Raw genomic sequence first — 26,802 nt, 5'->3', positions numbered from 1 at the left:
CTCTCCTTCCTTCCTTCCTTCCTTCCTTCCTTCCTTCCTTCCTTCCTTTCTTTCTTTCTTTCTTTCTTTCTTTCTTTCTTTCTTTCTTTCTTTTTTCCTGCCCATCATGCTCTAATTCTGTTCCTCTTATGTCTCTGGTTCTTTCCCAGTGTTTTGTCACCCATGGCAAGTTTCTCTTTCATTACTCTTTCCCACCACTACCATGAAGCCTCATGCTTTCTCTTATATGTGGCATCACAGTAGATTAGATCACAGCAAAGTGAAATTTAATGTGAGAAATAAAACTGTTACCACACAAAGGGTTTATATAGACAGCAAATAAACTGGAACTGAAAAGATTTCAGAAGTGTATACTCAATGTGAAGAAAGAATTAAGATATTTGACTAAATTCTTTGACGTCTATTTCAAATATCTTTGGCATGAATATAAAATCAGACAATAGAAAAAAAAACTCAAACAAAGGAAGACACATACACACACATTATAAACATGATGGTAGCTCATCGTTATTTATAATTCTACCTGTTCTCCTTTACGTACCTGGCTTTCAAGGTTAGACATGAGATCACGGGGCTGGAGAAGTTCAAGGACATCATGTTTTTCAGCTATGGACCATGAATAGGCTTAAACTAAAGACTAGTCTTTGCAATGTTGCTTTCTTTCCTTCATTGCTAATTTTGATTTTGAATTGAAAAGCACATACCCTTGATCGTCTACAACTCTATTTTAAAGACACATATATTTGCATATGAAAACAGATATAAATTGATATTTATTTCAATAGTTGCTTTATTTTTTAGTCAAAAATCAACAACTAGTTAATTGTCATGGGAGTAAAAATGGGTTATAGAATAACTTTAAATACATTATTAGACTGTCATTAAATAGTAATATGATGGATAAATAAGAGCAGAAAAAGAGAGAATGATATCTGTACTGTACTTACTTTTCATGTGATTGGGTAATATTTATACAAACTATGATATACACAAAAAATTAACTTTAGGAATGGCATATGGAAATTGTGGCAAATTATGGTCTATAGAAGTTTTGGCAAAAGAGGGAAAATAACTGAATGTATGGTCAGTTAAATTTTTATATGTGTTATATTCATAATAATAAAAGAGTTGCTAAGTAAGTACCATAGAGGAAGTGAGAAGAATTAGGAGGCTTCCAGTGTGCTTGAGGTCACCTACCCCTCAATCCCATAATGTGCTTTAAATCTAGCTTGCCAGCTCATTTGGTTGTCCCTCTATCTTTGTAATGGGGAGACCCTCAAATGCTGGACTTCTGCAGAAAGAAAATCTCTTTGCAGTTACATACTATTTAAGACCCATGTATCGTTCTTTGGCCAATGATGGATCCCTACACTCATAGAATCCACTTTTCTACAGATAACTCTGATTTACTACTTAAAATTTTCTATGTTCCAACCGGACTTCTTTCAGCTCCAACCTGGCAGCCCATGTTTTCTTGGCCCTTAAGTCCATGCCAGCTCTCTCTCTCTCTCTCTCTCTCTCTCTCTCTCTCTCTCTCTCTCTCTCTCTCTCTCTCTCCTGCACATTCTCCTATGCTACTGCAGCTTCTTCTCCCCTCCCCTTCTCTTTTGTGTTCTCTTCTCCAAGCCTGTGAAAACTCAACTCCACCTATCTTTCATCTGCCCAGTCATTGGCTGTCAGCATCTTTCTTTATTCACCAATCAGAATTAATTTGGGGGCAGGTTCCCAGAGGCTACAGGCAGACTGAAGATCTTGGAGGTTAGCACTTATCATTACAATAAACAGTAAAAGACAAAACCTCAACAGGAGATCCTGGATTGTGTGAAATATATAAATCAGACTGGGCTCTAGAAGGTGTGTATTCCCTGCTGCCTTCTTACTGCTGGAGTAATGTGACCTGCTCTACCAAGTTTTTGCTGCTGTAAACTTCTCTGAAGTGATCTGATGTATCTTCAATAGTGATATAACCTCTTTTCCCTTAACCTTGCTTTTGTCCTACTATTTGGTCACAGTGTCAGGAAAAGGAAGTTTGTTCTAAGGAGCTGGGCCACTGACACCATAAACCTTATCCTGTGATTCTTAGCCTTTGGGATAGTTTTATAGCTGGAATGGGGAAGAGCTAGGTAACTCAGGCCAGAAAAGCCATTAAACACCCAGAATAGAGTGTAATGGGAAAGTTTGGACAAACTTTAGGAGACATGAATACTGACAGAACAGAAGATGAGAAAGCCTGCTCTTTTTTTTTGTTGAAGATTTATTTGAAGACTCTTTGAAGCACATTAATGTTGAAGTTTTGTTGTTGTTTTAGGGTTTTGTTTCTGTTTCTTCTCTTTCTGTGAAGGCTTTCACTGGTTCTTGAAAGAAATGTATTTGCAGATTGCTCTGGAACGCTGGTTGTATTTCTATGACCTTATTATATATAAGTTTTTAAACAGCAAGCTTACTGAACTTACAAGCTCATTGAGGTTTTTGATTTTTGCTCACGATAGAACATGTTATTTTCAATGAGAGATAATATAAACCTTCTTTTCCTGTTTGGGTAACCTCTTTTAAATTTTGTCTTTCTTTTTTTTCTGCCTTTATTCCTTTAGCTATGACTTGGGACACTGTACTGAATATTAATAGAGAACATGGACATTCAGGTTTAAGTGTTTCTTTTGTATTTCATCTTTCCATCTTTTCCTATGAGGTCAACTATGAGCATATTATTCACAACCTCTGTCACTTTCCTGGTTTCTCAGGTTATTGTGTCATGAATGTGTATTAAACCTTATTAAATAATTCCATGTATCTATTATGATAAACATACATATAGTTACTCATTTGATTAATGTAATATTCTATACTTAATTATTTTGCTGACACACAAGCTATTGATATCCATATTCACCTAGTATGATTATTCCCAGGCTTTTGAGTATTTTTCCCTAATCTCATTATGGAATTCAGTAAGAATACTCTACTTTCCATTTGTTAGATATTTATCAAATTTTTATGATAAAAACACTTGCCCTATCATTTTACATAAAGCTACAAGCCACACTTCCTCCAGTTATAATCTAGAATTCCTATCTTGTCTTTCATGAATTTTCTTGAGCTGTCTATAGTGAATGGAAAAGGCACAGAGCATGGCAGCCTGAGTAGATCATTACTGTATCCTGGGGCCCAACATAGAACCTCATTATCTTACATACTCATCCTCTCTCTCTTAACTGAGGAAAAGGTGAAATGATGGAACACATATATTTTATAACAATTTGGCAATTAGGAGCTGGAATAGAGACATCTTGCCACTGTTTCCTTCCTGCATCTCTAAACTATTGATGATCTCACCAAGTGTCCATCATCACTCTTGCCATGCTCAAATCTTTACCCTCAAAAATGGCAATTACTAATGGATTTTCAAAAATTCTCTATTTCTATTCCTTTAAATTTCACATTGCTCTCATTGGAAAAGTATAGAAATATATAAATGGGAAACCTTTTCTTTAGTCTAAATGAACCTCTGTATAACTTGTGAAATAAAGTTAATTATAATAACAGATGCTAACTCATGTTTTAAATGTAAATCTTAGTGATTTTTTTCTTTGACATATTTGGTTAGTTAGGTTTAATTTTGTGTATGAGTGATGTGGTACACCTGTCTACACATAGAGAAATCAAGACTTGGCCATTTTAATTACAAAAGCCTTTTCATATTTAATTTGAATTGTCTGTGGTAGATAGAATCAGAACCAACTAAAAATACACATTAATCTTCTTTGTTCAAAGCTTATTGCCCTAATAGATAATGCAATTGTGTTACTGCTAATTTTTAATGAACTCTGGCTTCTTATCTTCTAATAAAACATTGCCTTTGAAAATGTCTTTTCTTGGATAGTAAGGGCAGGAACTATTTTCCTTCAGAGTATTTAAGGTTAGCTTGCTTCGCTTCCTTAGATACTCCTTGAATTTCTTTTGTGGTAACTGTGATTGATGCTTTGATTACTAGGCTGATCATCTGTCCTTGGTTAAGTGCTAAGTTTCCAAATATATTTAACTAAGCATTCTTACAAATGAAATTCTGTACCCCTGAAAAGTTTCCTGTTATTAGATATAAGTCAAATGTATCTCAGAAAGACATAATCCCCTTTATCATTTATCTCCATAAATAACTTACAACATACAAACTCTATATAATTTTTATTTACTTATATGCATTGATTCCAAAACTTTCACAAAATGGTTTTCAATATGTTTCAACTAAAATCTAGGTAAATCTCTCATAAAATAAAAATGATATATCTATTTTACATTATTATTGAAATATTGCTACTGTTAAATTAGTATCACGAAGAAGAATAAACTGATTAGGATACTGGACTACTCAAATAAATAGAGGAAACCTTAATATAACCTCAATTAAAGGAAAGGAGGGTAATGTGAAACACACAATAAAGCAGAATTCAAAAGTCAGTAATGGGTTACAATGCATGTTTGATTATACATATGCCTTGAAGGGGAAAAACAAAATTTGTGAAAAATAATTCTCCATTGCAAATGAATGCAGGTAGTTAGAGACTGTGACAATAATATATATTATAAGAACTGGTAAGTGCCTATAAATTATCAGAGACATCAGCAGATGAAGCAGGAGGAGAGTAAGTTCAAGACTTTCCTGGGAAACATAGTGAGATTTTGTCTAATAAACACATGTAGCAAGAGTAGACATGGTCCCAACACTCTACATTATATTTTACCATTCTCATTATAATGAATGAATTTCAGCTCTTATCAACCTAGAATTATCTTTGAGTAGGACTAGGAAGTAGGTCAGTGGTAGGGCCCTTGCTGCCACAGTGTGTCTTAGGGCTCAAATCTCACACCACCAAAAATAAGCAAACAGACAAATGTATTTGAAGATAATACACCAACTTGCTAGAGGATTATTTTTTAAGATATTCTGCAAAATATGAAAAATTCCAATAGTTACATAAAAATAGTACTCATAAAAATGAGTATTAATTTCTTAATTTTTCTATTTTTGTACATGTTTAATTTCTTATACTAAAAAGTATTTTAACTATTTATGACAGCTACTTTATTGATGTAGCTTTTCTTGAAAAAATACCTAATTTTTAATTATTATTTTTATTAGGTATTTTCTTCATTTACATTTCCAATGCTATCCCAAAAGTCCCCCATACCCCTCCCCCACTCCCCTACCCATCCACTCCTACTTCTTGGCCCTGGCGTTCCCCTTTATATGTACTGAGGCATATAAAGTTTGCAAGACCAATGGGCCTCTCTTTCCACTGATGGCCGACTAGGCCCAAAGTATGGACACTTTGCCCCTTCTTAGAATTGGGAACAAAACACCCATGGAAGGAGTTACAGAGACAAAGTTTGGAGCTGAGACGAAAGGATGGACCATCTAGAGACTACCATACCTGTGGATCCATCCCATAATCAGCCTCCAAACACTGACACCATTGCATACACTAGCACTGATATAGCTGTCTCTTGTGAGACTATGCTGGGGCCTAGCAAGCACAGAAGTGGATGCTCACATTCAGCTATTGGATGGATCACAGGGCCCCCAATGGAGGAGCTAGAGAAAGTACCCAAGGAGCTAAAGGGATCTGCAACCCTATATGTGGAAAAAATATCTTCTTAAATAATACATTCTGTAGTAACATTTTTAGTTATTCTATGGTTGTTTCATACCTATTCATGTTTGCATTGAATTAAAAATGTATCCACATAGAGTGTTGAAACCTTATTAAACTAATTTAAATACTATAGAGATTGTAAATTGCTTCCTACTGCCTGTTCCTAAGATATGAATCACAGGGTTCTCAGCCTGGCCTTGAGAACTGTCCCTGTTACAAGCTGCATAAGAGGACCTACATCATCTTCATTATCATTTCACATTCATATTTAAATATCACTCCTACAGTCTAAAAACTAAGTTTTAAATGATCATCAGTGGTTGGCAGATAAGACAACATTAGTGGACTGACTGCTAGAAGTTTCAAGTATACAACTCTTACCTTACAAGGGTAATTATTTACAGGATGGAATAGCCTATAAACTAAATAAGTCAAGTGGACCACAAGGTACAGAAATGGTTGGAAATTGTAACTTTCTGTGCTTTTATGGAATCATGGAGAGTGGGAATTCAAAGTGTGAATGGAATCTGATTTAATCTCAGAATGGATTCCTTTTGATATACTAAAAATGTAATCCCCAGTGTCCAGATTATATATGAAATGTTTTGTTCTAGGGGCAAACTGAATTGCAAACTACTGTTTTTGGTTACTTTAAATTGCAATAATAAAACACATGATGAAAGCAACTTGGGAGGAAATGGTTCATTTCATCTTATGCTTCCAGGTAATAGCCCATTACTGAAGGAAGCTAAGGCAAGATCTAAACTAGCGCAGGAACTTATAAGCAATAATGAAGCAGAGACCAACAAGGAAGCGGCTCACTGGTTCCTGGTTGTGTTGTGTGCACTCTTATATATCCCAAGACTCTCTGCCTGGAAAGGCATCTCTCACAGTGGGAAAGGCCTTTCCTCTTCAATCATCAATCAAGAAAATGTCTACACAGTTTTGCCTGCAGGTCAATCTAATAGATATATTATCTCAATGTTGTTTCTTCTAGATAACTCTAGTTTGCATTCTTCTTGGCAAAACAAATAAAATCCCTAAACCAAACCAAATAAAAAACTAAACAAATCAAGAACCAAAATAAGATGAAATAAAATTAACCCTTTACCACTTGCCACACATCACACATATACTACAGATTTAACTTTCTTGAGTGTCCTCAAGATGCTTTTGATAGTGGCTGCCACTGGCCTCTTAAGAGTGCCAAGATGTTGTTCACAGTATCAAAGGACTCTTTAGTGACTATATGTTTTTATTCAGTTGGAAGACCAGATTCAGATATCAACAAGCTCACTAGAGAAATTCACCTTTACAATTTTGATTTTCCAGAATCACTTCTGCTATTACAATTTTTATCAGTAAAGGTTTTCTAAATGAATAAAATCAAGGGGAAATATATAGAAATATAGAATATATATAGATTTATTAGCATTCTTCTATGTGCAGACACCAAGCTAGACCAGCACAATTTCTTGAAGAAGTGTTCTTTTTTGTACTGTGTTGCTTTGGCTTCTTTCTCAAAAATCAAGTGCTCATAAATGCATGCATTTATTTTTGGATCTTTTATTTGATTCCATTGATCTACCTGTTTGTTTCCATACCAATACCAAGCATATATATATATATATATATATGCTTGGTATATATATATATATATATAATCATCACTATAGCTCTGTAGTACAGGTTGAGATCAGAGATGGTGATCCCTCCAGAAATTCTTTTAGTGTTCAGGATTTTTCTAGCTGTCCTGTTTTGTTTTGTTTGTTTGTTTTAATTTTTATATGTGAAGTTAGGAATTGCTCTTTCAAGGTCTGTAAAAATTGTCTTGGAATTTTGATGAATTTTGATGGAAATTGCTCTGAATCTGTAAATTGCCATTTTCACTATGTTAATCCTGCTGATCCATGAGCATGGGAGTTGTTTTCATCTTCTTAGGTCTTCTTCAATTTCTTTCCTCAGTGACTTGAAGTTCTAGTCGTACAGATCTTTCACTTGCTTGGTTAGGGCTACATTAAGATATTTTATATCAATTGTGACTATTGTGAAGGATGTAGTCTCCCTAATTTCTTCCTTAGCCCAATTATCAATTGTATAAAGAAAGTTTACTGATTTCTTTGAGTAAAATTTATATCCAACCACTTTGCTGAAGTTGGTTATCAGCTGTAGGAGTTTCTTAGTAGAATTTTGAGGGTTGCTTACATATACTATCATATAATCCATGGATACTGATACTTTGACTTTTTCCTTTCCAGTATATATCCACTTGACCTCTTTTTGTTGTCTTATTTGCTCTAGCTAGAACTTTGAGTACTATATAACAGATAGGGAGAGAATGGTCAGCCTTCTCTTGTTACTAGTTCTAGTGGGATTGCTTCAAGTTTCTCTTCATTAAATCTGATGCTGGCTATTGGCTTGTTGTATATTGCTTTTATTTTGATGGAACTAGAAACTATCACCCTAAGTGAGGAAACCCAGACCCAAAAGGCCATGCATGGTATGTACTCATTGATAAGTGGATATTAGCCATAAACTACATGATACCTATGATATAGTCCACAGACTCCAAAAAGTTAAACAGGAAGGAAGGCCCAAGCAAGGATACTTGAATCTCACTTTGGAGAGGGAATAAAATAGTTATAGGAGGCAGACAAAGAGATGGAACAAGGTGGAAGTGGGAGGGAGAGGCCAATTATGGGGTCAGGATCAGGTGTGCAGAAAGACAGGAGAGAGGGCCTGAGGGTTAGGAAAATAAATGGAAATCAACAGCTGCTTGGCATGGGGTTGGGGGTATCTCTAGGAAATGCTAGAGACCTGGGTTATGGGAGGCTACCAGAAGTCAATGCCAGTGACCTTAGCCCAGATATCTAGCAGTGGGTATATGGAACCTGAAGAGACCACCTCCTATAGTCAGGCAGGACCTCCAGTGGAGGGATAAGGACACCAACTCATCTACAAAACTTTTGACCCATGACTTTTGTCCCATATAAAAGAAAACCAGTGACAAAGACAGAGAAGAGTCTGAGGGAATGGGCAACCTATAACTGGCCCAACTTGAGACTTATCCCATGGACAAGCACCAATCCTTGAAACTACTGATATTCTACTAGGATTGTAGATAGGAGCTTAACATAATTGTCCTCTGAGAGCCTCTACCCAGCAGCTGACTGAAACAGATGCAGATACCCATAGCCAAATATTAGATATAGGTAAGGGACTTTTTTGGTGTAGTTGGGGGGAAGGATTAAAGGCCCTGAAGGAGATAGGAACTCCACAGGAAGACCAAGAGAGACAATTAAGCTGGACCCCTGTGAGCTCTGAGACTGAGCCACCAACTGATGAACAATCATAGGCTAGACCAAGTCCTCTGGCACATAGCAGATACACAGGTCAGTTTCAATGTGGGTCTCCCAATAACTAGAGCTGGGGCTGTCCTTATAGTTGTAGCACGACTCTGGAATCTGTTCCTCAACAGGGCTGCCTTGTCTGACATCAGTAGGAGAGCATGTGCCTAATCCTGCAGAGAATGGATGCACCATGGTGGGGGATATCTAGGAGGGGCCCTATCCTTTCAGAGAAGAGTGGAAGGGGGAATGGAGTAGAGTCTGTGAGGAAGGAACTGGGATGGAGTGTAGCATTTGGGATGTAAATAATGAATAAATAAAATTATATATATATATATATATATATATATATATGCATACGTATATTCAGATTTTATTAAGTGAGCTTTAGGGTAGCAAGCATAGTTAAACCACACCTGAGAAGCTAAGAACCTGGCATTTACTCAGTTCTTTAAGTCAGCTGCCTCAATAGTTGCAATAGTCCCACAATTGCTAGCTTTCTCTCAGTGTGCCTAGTAGTGATGGTGGTACCAGAGCCTGTGGTTAGTCACTCAGAAGGCAGAGTCCCTCAGTAGTTCCAGTTCTATGATCAAAGGCTGGAAATTTCCTGTAGAAAAGCTGGTCCTAGTCCATGCTGAAAGCTTGGAAAGGCTCATTCTGATGACAGGAATGAAAGCAGCAGCTGCAGAAACAATAGCAGCAACAACACTTAATGACTCAATGAGAAGGGGGAAAGGCACCAGAGCTTAAGGGAGTAGCCTATGGTCTGCAACGTGGAATTTTTATCTGATCTGCTATGAGAAGTGGTTCCACTATGTGGTAGGTCATCCCATATCAATCAAGGCAATGAGGAGACTTCATCAGGTGAGGCTCCTGACTCAGGTGATTCTAACTCGTGTCAAGTTGACATTAAAGCCAGTCACAGAAAGGAGGAACAACTTAGAGGAGAATGAAAAGATGTAATGGTCTCACATTGGAGTATTTGAACATTGGGACTGATGGTAGTTGGCTTGAAAACAATGTAGGACTTATTGTCCTTAAAGAAATTTAAAGAGTTGCATTTAGTCTTGGGAGCTCTGTTTGTATATCCTAGGGTAACAATATCACACCTTTCACAGTGGTTGGAAAATGCAACTGTCTGCCTGATGAGATGGTGAACTCCACATTAAGGTTTTAATCAGTGTCTGCCTGACCCCGTGTCAAAGATCCTTAGTGACACTTCGGAATGAGGTAGGAAGTTTCACACCACAGCTGCTAAGTTGTCCACCAATTTGTAAATGTCACTGTCATGATACTATATTTTGCTTGTTGTAATAAATGCAAAGATTGTATTATAATAGCATCTTCTAATCAGTTGCTTTAAAGGAAATTTTACCAAGGAAACTGTTCAATCATGCTTGAGAAACACATTTCATAAGATTTGGCATATATGACAATGTATTTTATATAAGAAACCGAATCCTAGGTTTTTAGATTTGTAGAATATACTTCTCTTCTTCTTTCTCTACTTTCTTCTTTATTTCATGTAACCCAAGCTGGCCTCATATATATCATGTAGTTGAGGATGAGTTTAAAGACACACTTTCTATTGGTCTGTCTGTCTGTCTATCTATCCTCTAATACTTCTTTAGCACCTCTCTTTCTCTTTCCCCATAGTTTAATTATGCAGCCCTAGCTATCCTGGAATTTTTTTTCTGTAGACCAGGCTGATTACAAACTCATAAGGATCATTCTGAATCTACCTACTGGGTACAAATTCTGAGATTCATGGCTTGTGCCACCAATCTCATCTGACTTTTAACCAAGCTCTGGGAAAGCAGGTGTTGCTCACTATGTCCTATTTGAACATCTTTATTTTAATGATTGCTTAGAGGATTTATCCACACAATAATTATGTTGTTTTGTTAATGTAACATACCAGCCTTGCATCTCCCATGATTTCACATCTAATAAATTCAAATTATTCTTGACAATTGGCTACATTTTGGTTGGTTTCTTCCTGTTTTTTTTTTTTTAAACAAAGTTTTCTATACTTTCAAAATGTTTTTTGAGTTTAGTTATCTTACTACACTAACTGGGTACTATAAAAACAGGTTTTGAATTATCTGCTGCTATCTTTCAATCTTTTATACTTGTTTACTCACATATCAAGAATTTATATTTCTTACTAGTGCTTTAGTGAAAATTTCAAATTATCAGTATTTCTATGACTTCATGCACATGTGTTTGTTTGGCTTTAAATAAAAGCACAATAATAGAAACATAGTGACTTGAAATGAGTTCATGAAAAAGGAATCTGTTTTTATCTGCAAGACTTGTGAGAGTTCCCAAGAGGAAAAGACAGTATTTTAACATAGGCATGGAGCTTACATCAGCCTCAAGCCAAAACAAATAGTGTTTTTTTTTCCTTACAGAAAATTCATAGTCAAAATTGAAGAGAAAAGGCCATTACCAGGTTGCTGTTTACTGTAGCTCTTTCCAATGTCTCCCAGGAGACCTCTTTCCCTGCGTTGGAGGTCATGGTCAAATGTTGCCTTTGGGAACATAATAAGAATATGACATGGCTCTTACATTCATTTTCTGTAGCTTGGAATATGAGACTTCTGACCTCATAGGACTACATCCATGGGAAGAACTTGGATGTTTAGGAATATGTTGTTCATTTTCCAAACTACTAGGTAGAGTTTAGCAGCAAGAATCCTGCTGGAGTGACTTTTTTGTGGCACATTTAAACAATTTCTCCACACATGTCTTTGTTCTTTGTGTATCTTCTTATTCTTCTTTCTTCTCTGCATTCTTGTTTTCTCTGCTGTGTGGCTGGGTAGATGACCTTATACCCAGCTGAGGAAGCAATCATGTTTTAGACAATATTTGAGATACCCATCTTATTTTTCTTTTTGTCTTATGTCATGTGTAAGACATGAGCTTAAGACAATGAGTGATCCTTGTAGGTATGAGGCTTCATTCCAAACTGACTGAAATCTCTAAGTAATGTTCTTAAAGGAAGTATTTAGATGCATGCAGATGTTTCAATATGTGCTATACTCAGTGATGGACAGTTTGGTAGATGGAGAAATCAAAGGGATCAAAGAAAATAAAACTTTGAGACTCTTTTTGTTATATCCACATTATTGTTTAGATTATAGGAATCTGCTCTGAACCAAGCCATACAGCTAGAAAATATCAATCTGCAAAACTACAGGGCTGTAGAGGGCACTGCTGCACTGCACATGCGATTGGGCTTATTGATGAAGGCTTAAGCAAGATTTCATTAAAGAGTTCTGCAGGTCTCAGATACAGAAAAAGCACATAAACTATTTATAATCAATTTAAACTTTGAGAAAATTAGGTAACTGTGTAAAATATTTATATGCAGTTTTTGGAAACGAATGTTTCTTTTGTCGGAAAAAGTATCTGTCTTTCTGCAGGAACTGTGAGCAGGAATATTTTTTTATAAGCTTTTCCAGTCAAGGACTCATGAAGGAGAATATATGTTTCTGCCATGGAATTCTTTGAAAGATTCTGCCTTAAAATGTATTTAAAAGTAAACAAAAAATGGCATACCGAGTTTCTGGATGCTGCAATCTTTTAATTGGTTTTGCCATGGCTGTGTTGAGTTAATCTCTAATCGGAAGGCTTCTGTGTAATTATGTAAACTCTACAACTTAAGGCATCTTTCAAAAAATAAAGAAACCTCAAAGCTGTGGCTACTCAAGATAATCCCATAGGTAAGTATTTTATTATACTCTGAGAACTAAGGACTGTCAAGGTGAGAGTCTAGTACAGAAGCCAGAATCTGCACCTCATATAGTTTTAAAGCATATTTTTAAAAACTCCCTCAAGGAATAAATTGTGCCATTTAAACTGGTATATATGGATTGAAAATTACTTAACAAATTTGTAAATTAAATTGAAGTTGAAGTATGGGTATTCAAGTTTAATATTAAAGACTGGCAGAATTTTTTTTTTAAAGCTGTGAGGAAGCTCACATGAACTAACTCTTCAAACATTAAGAAAACTTCACTTAGTCATGGTGGCGCAGGTCTGTAATCCTCACACTCAAATGGTAAGACACAAGAATTCAGGTTAGTTTTGAGATAGCCTGGGGTACATAGTGATTTCAAAGTCAGCCTTATCTATGGCGTGAAACCTTGCTAATCACCATATGCCCATACAAAAATTAATAAGGAAATTTAACTTGGTACCTTTAAGTAAAATAGAAATTACCTTAAATTACAAAATATTTTAATTGGAATTAGAATTTTCCTTGGACCACGGTTTGTATCTGCTCATTTTCTCATCCATTGATACAATGTGGGATGTGCACAATGTTAGTAAGGAAGATATTTCACATGAATCATTGTTCATACATGTCATGGTTTACAGTTCAGTGATTTAGCACTCATAGCAACAAAGAAAATAAGAGGGATTTAAAGATGACTAATGCTGACGACAAGAAGATTGTTGTACAGTGGTTTGGTGCTTGGAACATGAATAAGGGATGGTGCAAAAGCTTTAGAGATTTATTTAGTTTCCATGATTTTACTGCCTGCATGGAAAAGAAAGCTGGTGTGAGAAAATGGATTGATGGACTGTGTAGGATGGGGATGCTTGTTTATATCTTGGGTTGATGCATATCTGTGGTTGCCTGAAAACAATCATTGAGCAATGTGAAGCAGAGAATAGAAACCCTTTCTCTGAATCCAGCTGTCAATTTTTTTTTTAATTAGTCAAAGCAGAGAAAAGTTGAGTTTGAGTTGCCTACTGTTATATCTTGGTTCTGGAGATTATTCACTATTAATCATGCCCAGTGGCAAATATTTCAAAATAAGGTTAATACTGAAGCAGCAACTTCGACTTTAGCTCCTTTTCATGTCAGATGGTGTTACACTGGAGTCTGTACAGTGTCAAAAGAGCCCAACAATTTCAAAAAGTCCAACACTTGAAGGAAAAGCCAAAAGCTGAATTTCTATCAAACTATAGAAAAATCATTTGATATCAGAGTAAGGGTTGTTCTAGCCTAGAACTTGCCCTGTGGGTTCGGCGCAGAGTCAGATAGTCATTGTGTGAGTGTTCAGTTATATAACGTTGGCCTATGGCTCCTCGGACTATAGCTGTGGTCTTTGCTGAGCACCGTGCAGAGGATAATAACTCCTCAGGGAAATTTCTCACCAACAGGGTGTATTAACACAATAAAGAAGGGTTCCATGCTAATAAAATTGGGGATAACCTGCTTCTAACTCATAGCAACATGAACATTGTACTATGTCAGTGCCTCATGGTCTTATGCCTGAGATACTGAGAGAAAACCTTTTATTCAACTGCTCCAATTTTATACAATCTATTAGGAAATCTGCTACTGTTACATTAACAATAAACCACGTATCTGACAACTTTTTATCTCCATAATGACTAAAACTGACTCTAATACGATTCTGGATTCTTGCTTTGTGCACTCACATGTCACCACTACTTGAAACTCCACTTCCCATTCATGATTATTTAGAAACTCAAAACACATAGACTATAAAAATCCCAAGGGCATTTTTTTCTCTCTGATATTCTACCATACTGTATCTCTGTTCACTTCAGCTCCAGAGAGTAGTACAAGAATATATCAGCTTCATTTATACTTAATACTTTTATAGATTCTTCCTTTCCCTTAATTTCCCCTTGTCCAATCCCTTCCTAAGCAACACCTCTTTGGAGAGTTCAACAGGTGGAAAAAAATATAGATTCTCTAATTCCTTCTTTGAATGTTATTACTAATCTCTTATAGTTAGCTGATAGACCTAGTAATTTGTTAGTTTGATATTTATCTTCTCTAGTAGATCATTGCTCTTAGATGTCATGAGTTTCAACTAAATCATAGAACACAGAGAGAACAACCTCATGGTGAATACTGTACTCTGATTTTTGAATTTTTGAATAGATGAGAGAATGAATGAATGACAGAGCTGCCTGAAGGGAGGTCCATGATTTTGTTATTATTATATTAGAAAGAATTTAGAAGCTGGTAATGTGAGCACTTTAAGTTTGGAAGAACTGGGAAATGTATCTTGTCTCATTTTTACTTTATTCAAAGAACAGTCAAATTCATAAGCTTATTTTGGTGTACAGCAAGTTACTGAGCACAGAGTTGACAATATGCTGGACTTGAAAAATCTGTGAGTTTCATTTCCAAAGTCAATGTCTTAGTTGGGGTTTCTGTTGCTGTGAAGAGGCACCATGACCACAGCAATTCTTATAAAGGAAAACATTTAATCAGGCCTGGCTTAGAGTTCAGAGGTATAGTCCATTATTGTCATAGCAGGAAACATTGCAGATATGGTGCTGCAGAAGGAATTGAGAGTTCTACATCTGATTCTGCAAATAGCAGGAAGGGAAATGCCTTGAGCATATGAGACCTCACAACCTGACCTCATAGTGTGACATAGTTCCTCCAATACAGCCACACTTATTCCAACAAGGCCATACCTTCTAAGAGGGCCATTCCATATTGACCTATGGGAGCCATTTTTATTCAAGCCACCACAGTTGGTTTCATAAATTTTATAGCCCAGATGTACTGTTACCCTAATCCCAGTATTACTGCAGGGAAGCTTGGTTAAGATGGATGTTGCAAACCTGATGAGCAAGAGTTTCACTGAGACAAGGAGATAGAGTTGAAGAGCTTTAGTTTGAATGCTCAAAGACTTTAAACACATTTTCTTAACAAATAGGAAAAATGGTGAAAGCAATCCTGTGGCTGTCATTTCCCATCAAGAATCTGCTGTGAATATTGATGAAATATAGATACAATTTTTTACTAGACATTTGTTTGGGAGAGATGTTTATGAAACAAACTTGAAATGTGACTAAGACAATAATATTATTAAAATTGAACTGCTTTCAGCTACCCTGGCTTGCAAACAAATTATGGAATTTTTAGGATAAGAGAAAATGTATGAATACGAGCTATTTGAATTGGAAAATAGGTATTTAAATCATCTTGTCTATCATAGTGTCAGGGTTGATTTTCTTTATATACTCTCCGAGTCAAGATAAACATAAAGAAAAGGTTTATTACTTTAAATATGATTTAAATATCACCAGCTTGTCCTCTTTGTGTGAAAAGATTTAATATACATTTAATTTGACATTTTAACACTTTTGTAGTTATGTAGGCCTACATAAGTCTGTTGATGGACTATTTATATTGGTTTATCTTCAGTGAGTAAAGGAACTCTCTCCTTTGATATATTCAAAATAAATGCTGTATTTCATTTTCCTGTGATTAGTTATTCCTATACCAAATCCTGAACCACTGGAACCCTGAAGATATATGATTATTATATGATTATTATAAAAGCAAAACCAAAGAGGTTTGTTCTCATCTTTGTCACTAAAATAATAAAATGGGTGAAAAACAACAACTGTTTGTAAAAATTGAAACTGTATTTGTGAAAACTAACATTGCAGAGTTAGATGTTTCTCTATTTCCTATGATTAGCTTGCTGCCTTTCCAATTCCTCCAGTGACACACATCAGAGTCCTGTCCAGTAGTTCTTCAGTCACAGAAGAAACCATTTATCACCTAGAACATGATAACAATTCTCTCTCTCTCTCTCTCTCTCTCTCTCTCTCTCTCTCTCTCTCTCTCTCATTTTGTGAACAATAGGTTATACTAAATATTAAAAAAAAACTATGCTATATTTTATTTTTGGAATTTTATCATTGGAAACTTTCAAACTGATTACCAAAGTGTAAGAGTGAGTTTGAAATATACACATGGCATGATGAAAAGGACTGGATGTGGCATGTATTTGATAATCAGTGCAATAGGTAAATTTAAGTCTTATCCTAATAGGCTCATCACAATCACTAGTAAATTGATATTGAACATGGGGAGTGTCTTGGAAATTTTTAATTCATGCAGCAAGGTATTGTGCAAGGACTTACCATTATCAAATCTATGACCAGGCATGACCAACAGTCTAGGCATAGATCTTCAGCCTTCAAACCAGTGTCACTATAATGGGCACTGTTATTTTATTTTAATGAAGGAAAGTATCTTGACTGTTTTCTAAATGCTTCAACTGTTAACTATGTTAACAGTAGATTCAAGCCAATATAATATCAGAACTTGAAAGAAAGATAACCTCTTGAATCTCAACTTCTGGTATGATCTGATCCCATTAAAAATTCTATGGAGTGAATGCCCCACTGAGTCTTGGAACCTCAGTATTGAATCACAAACACTTATCATGGTGCTGGAGAGATGGTTCAACTATTAAGAGTTGATACTGTTCTTTCAGAAGACTCAAGTTAGAATCCTAACACTGATATTGGGCATTGCACAACCATCTGGAACCTCTGCCCTAGATCATCTTATAGCCTCTTCTGGACTTGGAGGATTCACTCTTACATGTGTACAGGTGTATGTATGTGTATGCATAGACATACACACACATGTGAACAAATGTAAAGAATGAAAAATATTTTTAAATGGATATTACAGCAAATTTCTGAATGATTGGGTGACTTGCTATATTATTAAATAGTGCAATTATTAAACAATAAGAGAAATAACATAAAAACTAAGAAACTGCATGTTCACAGAAGTGAGAAATTGTTGCAGGTTTGTGTGGAGAAGGTACAGGCTACCTTCTGAACAGTTTTCTTTTTCCTGTTCTTCATGGACTGTTAATTGCAGGACAAATGAACAGGTACTCATGGATTTGTACTAAGCTTCACACTTTTCTCATTTTTGGTTCATTCTTTGGACATCTCTATGTATTTTCGCGGGTATACATGCTTCCTTTGTAGCTTACATGATTACAATTTATATCATTGCCGTAGGATACAGACTCTGTAATACAAACTTTTTATTATGAACATGAATATTTAGTCTCAGGAGAGTTCAAACTCTCAACATTCTAAATGGAAGCTTTTGGTACCATCCACAGTAGATATTCTTAGGTATCACCCCCGCCTGCTCTAGCCCAATATGTGTCTAAATACCTGGAGGGATTTCTTATATTCTCTGGTTGTCTTTAGAAAGTTCTTTGTTCCTTCTCTAATTGAACGACTGCCATTAGTAACTGTCATTTAGGTAGCTACTACAAACATCAATCTGATTTGTGACAACAGTTATCAGGTCTATGTGGCTTGTGGACACATTCACTTTGTCTTAATAAGTGAACACACCACGAGGTGTGTATTTACCTTTTCTCTTTTGTGCTGCAGGTAGTATTATTTTCTTTAGTTATGTGTAGCAAGTGGAAAGATCAGGCTGAGAGTTCATGAAAACTCACTTCTCCTAAGTGATGATACAATCTACTTTTGACTGTAAAGCTGCAGAGGTAATTTTTGGAGCCATTTCTTGCCTTCATTTTTAGCATGCTAGAACTCAGAATTAAATCTGCCATTGTCCGGAAGAGCAGATGTGGCCATCCTCTTGTTGGTCCCAACACTGGCTCTTCTCAGGCAGTAAATTTTCTTGGATTTCTTAAACTGTATTTTATTTTCTTCTTTCTAATTTGGGTCTTAGTTTTTGTTTGTTTGTTTTTTTTTTTCTTTTTTTTTAACATCCTTTGCCTACATAGAGTGATCCAGACAATCCTTTAGGGAAATTTTACTTTTAAAACAATCTAAATTCTCAGCAGCTTCAGCTATTACCACAGAACACTCTATGGTCTGCTCTCAGTTTGCAGTTCCATTCTTGCCCTAGCTCTCCCGACTTATAAATTTATGTTTTTGGTATCAGCCTATCACCATAAAATAAAATATATCACCTTATTTATTAAGATTTCCTTCTCTGTGTCTTCTTGTGTATTTTCATTTTAGAAAATAGCTCAGGAATCTCTCCTTTTACAAATCATATTCTCTTCCCCAGGCTAATATCTATATCTATATCTATATCATCTATATCTATATCATCTATATCTATATCTATATTATCTATATCTATATCTATATCTATATCATCTATATCTATATCTATCTGTTCTGTGTGTATATTACCTCTCTACATTTATAAATTCACTGTAATCATAGATACAAGTCTTACTTTACTAGTAATATTACTACTACTATAACTAATATTTTGCTATATTCCTGTATATATATTGGATAGAATTTTCATCCACCAATTTCTCTTGATGACAGATACCCTTGGAGCATGAAAAAAATCTGCTAATCTTAAAGAGATTATGAATTATTTCAGTACTGGAAGAGGAAGACCAGGCAGGCACAGCTTCTGGTCCTGCTATGACAGTACTGTTCTGGGCTTGAGAATTCTTTGTCTTCCACACTTGGAAAGTGAATACACCAAAGTCAGATTCATTAGAAATATAATTTTATATAATTTTCTGTGATGTCTACAGACCCTGTCAAGAGAGAAGTTGAAACACATTCCCTGAATGAATCAATGAAGACTAGAAGTGAAAGCCTCATTAATGTCTGAGGTTGAATGCAGCTGGGCTGACACAGTCATAGAATTTGGCTTTTCTTTGCAGTTTCTCATTAAGCACACAGAATTCTTTGTGGGTGTCATCTGAGCCTGGTGAGTAGGCAGTCACATGGACAAAGCCTGTAGAGAAGGTAAGTGAGTCTTGATGATGATAATTAGATTGTATTCTCAGATATTATGTGACCTCTTATGTAGCATACAGTATCTATTGTAGCTGAATATCTTCCTTTCTCTTAAAGGGGGAATATAATTGTTATTTGGAACTGAGCTCAGGATACTTAGTCTTCTATCACTAGGCCAAATATGATACCTATAATAAATAAATTATTGCTGTTATATTTGATTCTATATTTCTTCCCTCAACTGATGAAAATTTTATGGCAACCAGGAAAGTTCTGATGTTTGTACAGTTGTTGCATTTACAATATTCAGATGTTTGTGTGTTCTCTCCTTTTAAATGCTGGAGTTGTTTAATGGAAGGAATTTTTATTCCTTTCAAGTTACACAGTTTAGCAGGAGATAAAATACCACACAATTGGGTAGCAGATAGGCAGGCACAGAGAAATGGTGAGACAGGAGGTGGAGGGATGCATGAGGTCAGTTAAGCATAGGCATTCAATGCTATGCTCTTTAACCAGCCTCTTAATTAAAAATGTAGCTACCTATACTAATTTGTAGAATTTCATTCCTGTGACAGTGGTAAAGTGGTAAAGTGGTAAAGTTGGTGCTCATTTGTGCCTGTGTGGTACTCTAGTGCTGGCTGGTGCTTCTGTTCAATAGACTCCAAGAACAGAATTTTCACACAATGAATCAGGTCTTAAGATCTTTCTGTTCTATGCTTTCATGTTCTTGTACATGTTTTTAGGCCATTCTTTTTCTAGGTAGAAAGTTAAGCAAGAGAATACAAGGATGAAAACTAGGTGTAAAAAATTATGCATCTCTTGTAAGATGACCAGGGAGTTTTATGTCCACCTTTGCGTCATGTTTAATTGGAAAGAGTTGTTTTGAAGTAGACGCTGTATAGAAACTCAGGAAAATTTTCTGTCCACAGCCAGATAGTGAATCTATTAGTCCTTGTGGATCTCATACATCCAACTATGCTCCTAAGCTGACAGCATCCATATGTAAAGCATGACTGAGTATGAATATATTCTAGCTAAATGCTAAAAAGACATTGAAATTTAGACTTCTAATAATATTCAAATGTCATAACATACTATTTTCAGTGCGATTTTGTTTCAACCATTTCAAAACATAAATATATATCCTTAGCTATCTGAAAAACTATTTCTAAGAAAAGCTTGTGGGCTGCAAGTATCCTGCTCCTGCAGTTTATTTACCCAGAGGCCAGTTGACCCAGATTCAAGGTGACTTCTGAGGTTGCTGCTGCGGGAGCTGCTGCTTTTACTAAAGGCTCTGTGGTACTCAGGTTTACTACCAGCTGTGTCTTCCTCAGACTGTTTCTCTGCACTAAGGACCCACACACCCTTCTTTTATTTCACGCAGAATTTACCTAGTCCCTCCTGGGAGACACCACATGCCTTTTTTCCTCAACTCACTGCATAGAGTGCAAAGCCACCAGACCCAGTATTTTCTGCATGATGCCCAGTTTTTCTTCTGCCCTGATTACATCTTTTAAAAATGAAGAGTCTCGAATAATAAGACAGACTTTTTCTTCCTCTTTAATACCAACAGAAGAGATTTAGTGGGCAAACTGTATAACTGTCCAAACAGGAAGGGAGCAAAGTGAACAGGGACAAGTGGCCAAGTCACCGTTGTGGTGTTTCTAGAAGTTCTGGCATTATCAAGCTGTAGCACAACCCTTGGTTCACCTGACCTCACAACACATTTGAAGAAAGCTTTGGATAGTATGTGTTACTTGAGCATGGCAGAGCTTCTCAAGCTGCTTTGTGTTGGAACAAAACTTAGGAGACCACGGGATGCACTTTATGGTTCTGAGCTTTTTAAATCCAGGATTATGGTTTTCTGACCAACATAATTCAGTGAAAATTTAGGAAGCAATGGTATCTTTGCATCTAGCCTGCATGTGTTGTGACGATGTGCAATGCTTTCTCTGTGGCTTCAGTTTCAAGGAACTTTATTACTTGTCATTTCCTCTTATGTCTTCACCAGAGATAGCTACAACAACCTGCATAGCTTATTCCGTGTATTTTATTGAAATACCTAAAAAGATTGATTTGTTGCTTTCAGGTTTCTAAATTAGTTTTTTTTTTTTAAGTATTTACAATTAAAATATAACTACATCATTTCCTCCCATCCTTGCTTCTACTCCTTGCACTTACTATTCCTTCTCACTACTTTCAAATTTAATGCTTCTCTTACTTTGTTATTGCTACATATACATTCTATGCATATATATGTATATCCATATGTGAATATTTATATGAAATATATTTGAATCTGCTGAGTACATTTACTTTTGCTTCTATATACATTATTTCAGGAATGGCTACTTGGAATTGGATAACCTTTTAGGGGACTCATCCATGAGGTTGAGTAATTCTTCCTTTTTTCAGTAGTCCTGAGTTGCCTGTAGTTACCTCTATTCTAGGAATGGGACCCTGAGAGTTTGCCCTTCTATACTAGTATGTATATTGGTGCTATCACTGTTCTTTTCATACTTGGGCAGCATTATTATTTTGTTGTTATCACTATTGTAGCTTCCATGTCATTTCTAGGAGACATAATCTCTTAAAATATTTTCTTGCTCTCTGGCTCTTACACTTCTTTTCATTTTTTCCTTCAGAATGTTCTTTGACATGTATGTAGGTTCAAGAATTGTACTGTAGGTATACCTCCTGAATCTTGGCATGCCATTATCAATTGTTCTCTACATTTTTACTCATGTGTGTGTGTGTGTGTGTGTGTGTGTGTGTGTGTGTGTGGTTAATGGTCTCTGCTGCAAACAGAATGTTCTTTGATGAAGGGTGAGAGCTGTACTCATATGTGACTATAACGATAAGTGTTTAGAATAAAGCTACTGTTGCCCTTGGGTGCCTCACAGAGGTTGATGGTAAGTCCCTATAGCTAAAGACACCATGCTCTTCAAACTTAGGACTAGGAGAATTCAAATTGGATCTGACCTGAAAGATTTCTCTTTGAGGATTAGCTCTCATAATAGTATAATATACTAGACAATCTGCCAAGGGAGGGAGTAATCAATACTCTTAATTAGCTGTGAAACCTAAAAACTACAATAATGGTCACTGTGCCATGATATCCCTAAGTGTACAATAGTGGCACACATATCTTGGTGATAATGAACAGTTGTCTAATCAGGCATAAGGAGTTGTCCATTCAACAGGAGGGAAAAAGTGGAAACCTAATCAACTCTCCATACTCTCTAGGGCTAGTGAGGTCAATGGTGCTAGAGGAGGGTCTTCTACCATTGCTTTTCTAAACTATATAATTCCTAACTTTATTCTAAATACATATTCCACCATAGTTCACATATTAGGCCTATAGGAATTTTTCTAAGCTTTAGAAACTTCAGTTTTATTCTTGGCCCTTAAAGTCTTCCTCATCTTCAAAGACAGCTAATTCAGACATGAGCATTATATGGTAAGTCTATATTTTAACTCCTATTACACTGATCTCAGTCTTCTCTGTAGTCTAACCTAGATTACAGCTGTTGGAGAAAACTTATCTTAGGCTGAAATCTCTTCTACGAGTATGATCTTCTGTTGCCCAGGTACTAGAAAATTTAACATCCTGCAACCCACAGTAAACTATTGGAAGGGACCCATCTATTAATACTAACATCACAAACTGAAAATAAACTATGCCTTAAGGAGAGTATAATATATAGAAGTAAGAAGCTACTGAAAAGTGTGATCCTTATGTCCTCACCACAGTTGTCAATATGAGTTAGTTTTAGATGAGGCATCATTAATCAGAAACACTACCATGAGTGCTCTTGCTTCACAATAAATGATCTTTCTTCCTTTCATACAAATCATCTTAGACATGATCAGAACCTCAAATAGAACATTTGATGGAGATTCATTTCAAGTACTACTATATGATTAATAATACCTTACTCATTTCATTTTAAAACCAAAATGATTCCTGTTCCTTTATTGTTTCTTGAAATGGTTTCTTAAATAGAAATCTCTTTATCTTTCAGTGTCAAGAAACCACATATCCAAGAAAATATTTTTTATTTTAGGCAAGCAAATTATTATAATTAAAAGGTATTATATAAAATTATACAAGATAAATAGGAATTCAAATCTATATCTATATCACCTATCTATCTATCTATCTATCTATCTATCTATCTATCTATCTATCTATCTATCTATGATCTATCTATCTACTTATCTATGATCCATCTATCTATCTATCTATCTATCTATTTTCCTATAACAAAAACCTACAATTTCTGTATTTGTATTCAGTTCATAAGGTTCTTAGGATTCCTTGCATTTATTTATTTTACTTATTTTGCCATATTATTATAATTTGATTTTAGTGGATTCATAAAAGTAGTATGTTTTAGGTGAAGGTAGTCTTTTTACTTCCTTTCTCTTACCAACTTTCTTCTCTCATTTCCTTCTTTCTCCCTGTCTGTATCCTCTTACCACTTATTCCTCTTCTTTGCGATGGATTTTCATGCAACTCAGTCTTAGGCTGGCTTCAAACTCAGTGTGACGCTGAGAAAGAGTGCAGAAAAGGTCATGTGCACACAGGAAAGCAAGAATGTTAAACACACAGCTTTTCTCTTCAAGGGAATGAGGTACACAGCTGCTCTTCCTAGATGATGCAGTTTTACAACCTGTTGATCCTTTGCTGTCTAATGAGAAAGGATTTAGCAGTATCTCCTGGAACTTATTTATTCCAAACAATATCCTTTTCCCTTAAATCTTGAGCACTGCTTTTAGACCATAAACCCATCCTTATGAGTGATATTATTAGTGCTCTACAACAGCCCAAGTGACATTTATGTCATCTTAGGGTGAACCCAATTTTAACACCAATAGGCATTATGTTTACCACAGTCATGCTCCTGCGACCCTAAATGTTGGGCACTATCTCTGACTCAATAGTATCCATTCTTGTGAAAGAAACAGGATGCACTTTGTAAAGAATCTCAATGTAAACATGTCAAATTGTTGTGCACTTGAGACTGAGTTAATGGCTATCTGAATACTTTTCCCAAAATTATGCTTTGTTTGAATATGACTAATATAAAATGATTTGGACCAGACTACAGAAGTCTCGATTCAGTGCTGGTCATAAGAATGGGCTGAGAGGAAATTTATTCTTACTTTAGCCTGGTTGTTTGTTCTCTGCCTGCTGTAAAGTCTCTGCCTCTATGGGGACTCCCCACAGAGGATGATGATGAATGCTCATCCTTTTGCATTTACCTCCCATGTGCTTGGGTTATAGGCATGTAACAGATACTCTGAAAACAGTCTAGGCTATTGCTATTGTTTTTGGTTACCTTTCAGATGTTGAAGCCAAGACCTCATTTTTGAAAACACTGAACATTTGGACACATGACTTAGAGAATTTGAACAGGCTCTGACCTGAAAACCTTCTGCCTGAAGACTAGCAGTAGTACAAGTAGAACCATCCAAGGTAGAAAAGTGACCAGTGATCTGAACAGACTGTGTTGCCAATGTACCACAATAATGACTAGAAAGGCAAGATATCCCTAAACATGAAATCTTATCTTAGTGCTAACCAAAATCCAATTAAACATAAGACCCTTCCAACAGAGGAAGTAGTACTGGAAACTCAGTCAACTACTTGCAGTTAGTAAGGTGATGGATCTTGATGGACAACCTAATACTGTCACATACCAAACCAGAATATTTAGTAACTGTATTATAACTATCCTTATATACACAGATAAATATAGCTTCTCCTCAGAGAAGCATCTACATGCAGCACAGAAATGTACAGAAAACAACTTGTTTAAATGCAGATGGTAGCAGGGTGGGTTTGCCAAGCCCCAGTAAATACACCTACAACACAAATACGGCACCAAACACTCTGGTATTATCACTCAAGAGGAGGCAGATCTAAAGGCCTATATTTAAGCCTTTCCTCTGCTCCACGTAATTGGGCAATATAAACCTCTGTTCCCATTGAACTGTGACTGAGAAAAGCAGCTCACACATCTGGGCTCTCCTTAGTTATTCTTACTTTTAACGTATGTAAGTTCCTGTGGTGGCTCCTCCATGTAAGATGTAGTGAACTTACTGTATATAGTTTCTATTAAATGTTAAAATGCTATGGAAGTGTAAAAAATGAAAGAAAGAAAGAAAGAAAGAAAGAAAGAAAGAAAGAAAGAAAGAAAGAAAGAAAGAAAGAAAGCAGCAGATCAGGAAATCTCTTGTGCGATTCAGCCTCTAGGTGATCAGGAAGCTCCATTCATGAATCTCAATAAAATGGCATCCCACAGACAACCTGAACAGAGAAAGCATCAGTAGACAAGCTATAGTGAAAGGAGGAAACCTCATCCAGCCTATCTGGATGACACAGAACAACATGCAACTAATCACTACAGAGAGAGAAAGAATCCCTCATACCCCAGAGATGAGCCCCCTAATTGGTTATCTGAAACCAATAGTCAACACTAAAACCGTACAAAATGCTATCATTTATTATATAGAGAGGTTTATTTATTATCAATTGACTACAGTTGCAATTAACTAGAACCCCAAAATTGATGGTCACAATTGTGAAGGATTTTGTTTAATATGAAGTGGGAAGAGTAATTTCTAATCCAGCTCCTTTAAAGGGCTTTACATTCAATTAAAAGGTGTTTGGTTACCTTTATAACATTTGTGCATATACTACTGCCCCAGCAGTTCTAACAGGCAGGCTGTTGTAGTAATAGTTCCCACAGTGTGTGGCTGCATGAGACTGATAACTAATTTTCTTTTCCAGTGTACATAGCACGTTATATTTCCAATGAAGTTAGCCAGTAGGAGTGATGATTTGAGTTGAGCTTTAGCTTGAGCTCTCTATATTTAATTACCTAAATATGTGATGCCTTTAGGGTTTTACGGTCAGATTGTGTTGAATAAGCAATAGCATTGTTAACAGTAATAATCACTGCAATGTTTGAGTAGCTAGTACACAAAAGCATTCTTGAAAATGAAGAAATTAAAATGTTGAAAGTTGTTTTGCATTTCAAAATAATTCAGCCAATATAATATTGACTGGCTAGTTTTGTGTCAACTTGACACAGCTGGAGTTATCACAGAGAAAGGAGCTCCAGTTGAGGAAATGCCTCCATGAGATCCAACTGTAAGGCATTTTCTCAATTAGTGATCAAGGGGGAAAGTCCCCTTGTGGGTGGGACCATCTCTGGGTT

This window comes from Mus caroli, chromosome 1, assembly GCF_900094665.2.
Source record: "Mus caroli chromosome 1, CAROLI_EIJ_v1.1, whole genome shotgun sequence".
In the NCBI taxonomy this organism is placed as follows: domain Eukaryota; kingdom Metazoa; phylum Chordata; class Mammalia; order Rodentia; family Muridae; genus Mus; species Mus caroli.
The sequence above is the reverse complement of the archived record's forward strand: the minus strand, read 5'-3'. Positions refer to the sequence as shown.